This window comes from Podarcis pityusensis (assembly GCF_964106645.2).
Source record: "Podarcis pityusensis genome assembly, chromosome: 3".
Taxonomy (NCBI): Eukaryota; Metazoa; Chordata; class Lepidosauria; order Squamata; family Lacertidae; genus Podarcis; species Podarcis pityusensis.
This window is the reverse complement of record NC_138026.1, coordinates 120095111-120102153: the sequence shown is the minus strand read 5'-3', so window position 1 is coordinate 120102153 and position 7043 is coordinate 120095111.

Below are 7043 nucleotides of genomic sequence, written 5' to 3'. Positions count from 1 at the left end.
ACGGCATTATTGATTTGTGTTTGTATGGACCATGCCCATTTTGTTTTCTGTTCAGATTGTTGCAATGCCTTCACCCACCTATGGCCAAAGCATAATAAACACAGCTCAGTTTTTAGCCCGGGTACTTTAAACTAACTTACTTTCTTTCTTTCTTTCTTTCTTTCTTTCTTTCTTTCGTTCTTTCGTTCTTTCGTTCTTTCTTTCTTTCTTTCGAGTCGAGAGTGGATTTCATGCTCTTCATTCACCTCATAGTAGTGAGGAATGGAAGTTCCCCCAAAGTGTCTGCTTTATATACATTATTTACACAATGGGCTGCACGTGATTGGCTAATTATGGGATTCTCCTGTAGGCCAATCAGGTTGCGGATTCACTTCCACCTGGAGTTGGATTGGGTGGCTCCTATGGACCAATTAGACTGCTGCATTCTGGATCCTATTGTTCTAGGACCAATCAGATTGCTGCGTTCTGGATCCTATTGTTCTAGGACCAATCAGACTGCTGCATTCTGAATCCTATTCAACTCAGTACATAACACCTTCTTTCTTTCTTTCTTTCTTTCTTTCTTTCTTTCTTTCTCTCTCTCTCTCTCTCTCTCACACCCACCCACACCCACCCACCCCTCTTTAATTAACCCGGGATTCACCTCTTTTGTAACCTCATTAGCAATCAAAGCCAATAGGTAATTGAGCCGTACTTTAATTTCGAGAAAGAAGCCAGCTTGCGTTTTCCACAACATTGCGCAGAAACAGAAGACCTGACAGGTCTCCAATCTATTGTATTAGCAAGATGAGCAGGGTGGGGGTGGGAGTTCATAAGCGCACAGGGATGCAGAATTCCACCGATTAATATTCCTGCCCGGTCAGCATTAGCTGGCGAGCACGGGAAGGAGGCAGCCGAGGCACAATGGGATCTCCTGGACTCTGTTCCTTCCTCACTCATATCTCGCAATCCATAGCAGGGAGATCTTAGAACCTAGAACTGAAGAATTGCGAACGGCCCCCACCACCACAAAGAAGGCTTCTCAATAGCAGAATTGCCAGGCACACACTGTTGGGTTATTCCATATCAAGTGATCCAACTTTTTTACCTTGTGTCACCCAATTTTCTTAATATTTTTGTACACTTGTCAAATGATCTAAACTAAGCTTCAACCTAAAATTTCAGCAAGCTATCAATCTGCTTTGGAACACATTTTTTAAAGAAAAGCCTGACTAGCTTTTCAGATAACTTTTAATTACCATATTTTTCACTCTGTAAGACGCACTTTTTCCCTCCTAAAAAGTAAGGGGAAATGTCTGATCAACAAGCAATCGGGAGGGGAGATATTGTACTCTAGAGATAAAGGAGGCTGCCTGGGAGTGGGGAGGTAAAGACAGCAAACTTGCAAGGAGAGGAGACAGGAAGATTAAAGCAATGAGGAAAGAAATTAGAAGAAAAGGAGGAGCGAAAAACTGCTCCAGCTAAGGAAAAGACACTAAGGCAAACAAGAGGGAAGGAAGTGTTGAAAGGAAGAAGCTGATCGGTGGGATCGGGAGCGAGATAAGGGACGCTAGTGATAAAGGAGGCTGCCTGGGAGGGGGGAGGTAAGAGCCCATGGATCCTCAGGATTTTTGCATTGGGTCATCCCAAATTCACCATCAGATCACATAGCATGTCCATGGCTACAGCTGGCACCAAAAAAAATCACACATCCACTGTTTCGTGGGGCCGCAATGGCGCAAAAACGTGGTTACAAAGCACAGATCCACATGGATTCTCAGGATTTTTGCATTGGGTCACCCCAAACTCACTGTCAAATCACATGTCTGTGGCCACAGCATGAACCACAAAAATCATACATCCACTGTTTCGTTCAGAATATTTTTTCCCTTGTTTTCCTCCTCTAAAAACTAGGTGCGTCTTATGGTCAGGTGAAAAATACGGTACATAACTTTCTAAAGAAATGCCTGATCTTATAGTTGGGAGTCTTGTTTCTTCTGTCATATTTATGACAGGAGTGCTCCCTGCTTGCCTCTCCATCCAACCCCCCAACCCCCCAAATAAACCATTTGCAGAGGTGGGAAAATGTTTCCTGCTGCCTTGGCTGAGAAGGGAGCCCAAACAGGCAGAAAAGAGGAGTTTGACAGCCGTTATGAGCCCCAGATCGCCAGGCGGGCCCAGCAGCCTGGAACGGGTTGATTGCCCCAAATCAGGATCTTCCTGCGCCGCCGTTCATCGAACGAGCTCTGGGAAGCACTTGAGCATGCTAGATGGCATCCGAGTCCTTTGCATTCGGAGCGTTTTGGAGCAGAAGGGGACCCATAAAACTCAACGCCACGAAAAGAGGAGAGGTGCGGAAATGACAACTCTTCATTGTAGTTTGGGGAAAATTTATGGGACGTTTGTGGCGCGAGATGAGGCTGCCAAGTTGGGGGCTGAATTATTGGCTACGCAGGCTTATTTCTGTTGGGGACTGAATCATTTGCTACACGTTATTATTTCTTTAACTGAGCAGAACCCATTGCAAAGAAAGCAGCGGCGAGGCTTCGTTTCAGGCTCAAGGGAGGCCAGAATTCACATGATGCAGTGCAGGTAGTCTGTTGTTGTTTAGTCGTTTAGTCATGTCTGCCTCTTCGTGACCCCCTGGACCGGAGCACGCCAGGCCCTCCTGTCTTCCACTGCCTCCCGCAGTTTGGTCAAACTCATGCTGGTTGCTTCGAGAACATTATCCAGCCATCTCATCCTCTGTCGTCCCCTTCTCCTTGTGCCCTCCATCTTTCCCAACATCAGGGTCTTTTCCAGGGAGTCTTCTCTTCTCATGAGGTGGCCAAAGTATTGGAGTCTCAGCTTCACGATCTGTCCTTCCTGTGAGCACTCAGGGCTGATTTCCTTCAGAATGGAGAGGTTTGATCTTCTTGCAGTCCATGGGACTCTCAAGAGTCTCCTCCAGCACCAGAATTCAAAAGCATCCATTCTTCGGTGATCAGCCTTCTTTATGGTCCAGCTCTCACTTCCATACATCACTACTGGGAAAACCATAGCTTTAACTATACGGACTTTTGTTGGCAATCCCCTTCATGGATCACTGCCTTGCCATGGCGAAGGGGTTTGAATAACTCAGAGAAGCTATGAGCTATGCCTTGCATGGCCACCCAAGATGGACAGGTCATAGTGGAGAGTTTTGACCAAACGTGATCCACCTGGAGCAGGAACCGGCAAGCCACTCCAGTATCCCTGCCAAGAAAACTCCATGGCAGGTAGTCTACCCTCCCCTAATCCCGATGCACATGGGGCTAGAGAGCGGGATGTGGAAGCTAGGTACTCCGTGCATTCTCAGAGGCACTGAAAAAGTTTCATTCATTATTCCCATTTATGACCTCCTCACGGATTTTCCTTAAAAAAGAAATGGATATGCCACCAACTCATATAGAATGCCGAGGCATCATGCAACAATGTTGTGCCCTCAAAGCAGTGCATCACACATAAAAAGGTAAAGGGATCCCTGACCATTAGGTCCAGTCGTGGCCGACTCTGGGGTTACGGCGCTCATCTCGCTTTACTGGCCAAGGAAGCCGGCGTACAGCTTCCAGGTCATGTGGCCAGCATGACTAAGCCACTTCTGGCAAACCAGAGCAGCGCACGGAAACGCTGTTTCCCTTCCCGCCAGAGTGGTACCTATTTATCTACTTGCACTTTGATGTGCTTTTGAACTGCTACATTGGCAGGAGCAGGGACCAAGCATCACACATAGATCAAAGCAAAAATTAACAAATGGACAGACCTATAAGAAATGCAAAAAGCAAGCCAGAGACAACAGAACAGCCTTTGCCAAGCTGGTGCCCTCCATATTTTGTTGGACTGCAATTCCCATCAGCCTCAACTTCAATGGACATCCATGGATGTTACGAGAGCAGAAGAAAAACTTTCCTCTGTCCAGATCCTTTTCTGAACCTTTTCCAACTCTACAATATCCATTTTGCACTTATGCACACCCTAATCTCCCCACAGTGAGAGACTTCGCTGACCCTTTCCCTGAATATATGCATTTGGTGCTTGGGCAACTGCCCCACAAAATTCAGAGAGGTGGGGATTTCAAGGAGAGTTGCATTTCATCTTGCATCTTGCTTTGGGAAACACAAATCAGGAAGGTTTGCATTAAAACGTGATGTGGCCTGAACAACTCTGAAATATACTTGGAGTCGAGTGTGGATTTCATGCTCTTTATTCAGCTGATAGTGGTGAGGAGGAATGGAAGTTTCCCTGAAATGTCTGCTTTATGTACATTATTTACACAATGGGCCCCACGTGATTGGCTAATTCCAGGATTCTCCTGTAGGCCAATCAGGTTGCGGATTCACTTCCACCTGGAGCTGGATTGGGTGGCTCCTGTGGACCAATCAGACTGCTGCATTCTGAATCCTATTCAACTCAGTGCATAACAAACTCCCATTCCTAATGCAACCCTGGACTGCTTGCCTTCTGGTGTAATTTTGCATGTGTCTACTCAGAAGTAGTGCCTGATCACCTCATCTGTCTCCTGAGAAATCTCTATGTGGGAGAAGAAGCTACAGTTAGAACTGGATATGGAACAACTGATTGGTTCAAGATTGGGAAAGGAGTACGACAAGGCTGTATATTGTCTCCCTGGTTATTTAACTTATATGCAGAATTCATCATGCGAAAGGCTGGGCTGGATGAATCCCTAGCCAGAATTAAGATTGCCGGAAGAAATATCAACAACCTCAGATATGCAGATGACACAACCTTGATGGCAGAAAGTGAGGAGGAATTAAAGAACCTTTCAATGAGGGTGAAAGAGGAGAGTGCAAAATATGGTCTGAAGCTCAACATCAAAAAAACAAAGATCATGGCCACTGGTCCCATCACCTCCTGGCAAATAGAAGGGGAAGAATGGAGGCAGTGAGAGATTTTACTTTCTTGGGCTCCATGATCACTGCAGATGGTGACAGCAGCCACGAAATTAAAAGACGCCTACTTTTTGGGAGAAAAGCAATGACAAACCTAGACAGCATCTCAAAAAGTAGAGACATCACCTTGCCAACAAAGGTCCGAATAGTAAAAGCTATTGTTTTCCCAGTAGTGATGTATGGAAGTGAGAGCTGGACCATAAAGAAGGCTGATCGCCGAAGAATGGGTGCTTTTGAATTCTGGTGCTGGAGGAGACTCTTGAGAGTCCCATGGACTGCAAGAAGATCAAACCTCTCCATTCTGAAGGAAATCAGCCCTGAGTGCTCACTGGAAGGACAGATCCTGAAGCTGAGGCTCCAAGACTTTGGCTACCTCATGAAAAGAAAAGACTCCCTGGAAAAGACCCTGATGTTGGGAAAGATGGAGGGCACAAGGAGAAGGGGATGACGGAGGACGAGATGGTGGGACAGTGTTCTTGAAGCTACCAGCATGAGTTTGACCAAACTGCGGGAGGCAGTGGAAGACAGGAGTGCCTGGCGTGCTCTGGTCCAGGGGGTCACGAAGAGTTGGACACGACTAAACAACAACTCCGGAGTAAGTCTCACCTGAAATCAATGAGAAAGTGAGCGGAAGAGTTCAGCCTTAATCTGAAACTTTTCACCCGTTATATTCACACTGGCTTTACCTTTCAATGCCCAAGCAAGAAAAAAGAAAGTTAACATTTGGGTGGCTAAACACCTTCCATAACATTGTTCTATCTATAATACAGAGACAGAAAGACAGAGAGACAGACAGACAGACAGACAGACAGACAGATAGATGTGTCTGCTTTCAAGCCAAACCTCTTATTTGGGAACGAGAAAGAACAAATACTGCCATCTGGTGGGTGAAACATTGAAGTGCGTTGTAGGTAAAGCAGGAGAGAAAAATGAGTCAACAGTTCCCTCTAGTGGATTCATGGTAGCATGACTTACTTTCTTTCTTTCTTTCTTTCTTTCTTTCTTTCTTTCTTTCTTTCTTTCTTTCTTTCTTTCTTTCTTTCTTTCCCGCCCATCTGGCTGAGTTTCCCCAGCCACTCTGGGCGGCTCCCAATTGAGTGTTAAAAACAATACAGCATTAAATATTTAAAACTTCCCTAAATAGGGCTACTAAGGGGGGCGGGTGGCACTGAGGGTTAAACCACAGAGCCTCTTGGGCTTGCCAATCAGAAGGTCGGCGGTTCAAATCCCCGCGATGGGGTGAGCTCCCATTGCTCGGTCCCTACTCCTGCCAATCTAGCAGCTCGAAAGCATGTCAAAGTGCAAGTAGATAAATAGGTACCACTCCAGTGGGAAGGTAAACGGCGAGGGAGCCAAGCTTGCTGGCTGTTGGTTGGCCAGCTCCTTTGAGAAACGAATGGAAAAATTGGGCCAAAATGGGAGGACTCGGGACTTGGTGTGCTTCCTGCTGTTGGAACTTCAAAATGCTCAGATCTTCAAAACACTCACACAGGACCTTCACCGCCTTCACTGGTTCTGATTTGAAAGAGAGGTAGAGCTGGGTATCATCCGCATATTGATGGGCACCCAGTCCAAACCCCCTGATGATCTCTCCCAGCGGCTGCATGTAGATGTTTAAAAGCACTGTAGGACTCCCTCGGAAGGCGTCGGACTCTCCTTCATGGCAAGGTTTTTAAACAGATCGGGAAAGTGCTGGTGTTGACCTTTAAAGCCCTAAACGGCCTCGGCCCAGTAGACCTGAAGCAGCGTCTCCACCCCTATCGTTCAGTCTGGACACTGAGGTCCAGCTCCGAGGCAGTTGCCTCCCTGTGAGAAGCCAAGTTACAGAGAAGCAGGCAGAGGGCCTTCTCGGTAGTGGCACCCGCCCTGTGGAACTCCCTCCCATCAGATGTCAAAGCGATAAACAACTACCTGACATTCAGAAGACATCTTAAGGCAGCCCTTTTCAGGGAAGTTTTTAATGTGTGATATTTTAGTGTATTTTTGGTTTCTGTGGAAGCCGCCCAGAGTGGCTGGGGAAACCCAGCCAGATGGGCAGGGTACAAATAATAAATTATTATATTATTATTATTATTATTATGATCGGGTCAGATTCTTCAGCCGCAGTTCCTGCATTGCAAGGGGGTTGGACTGGAT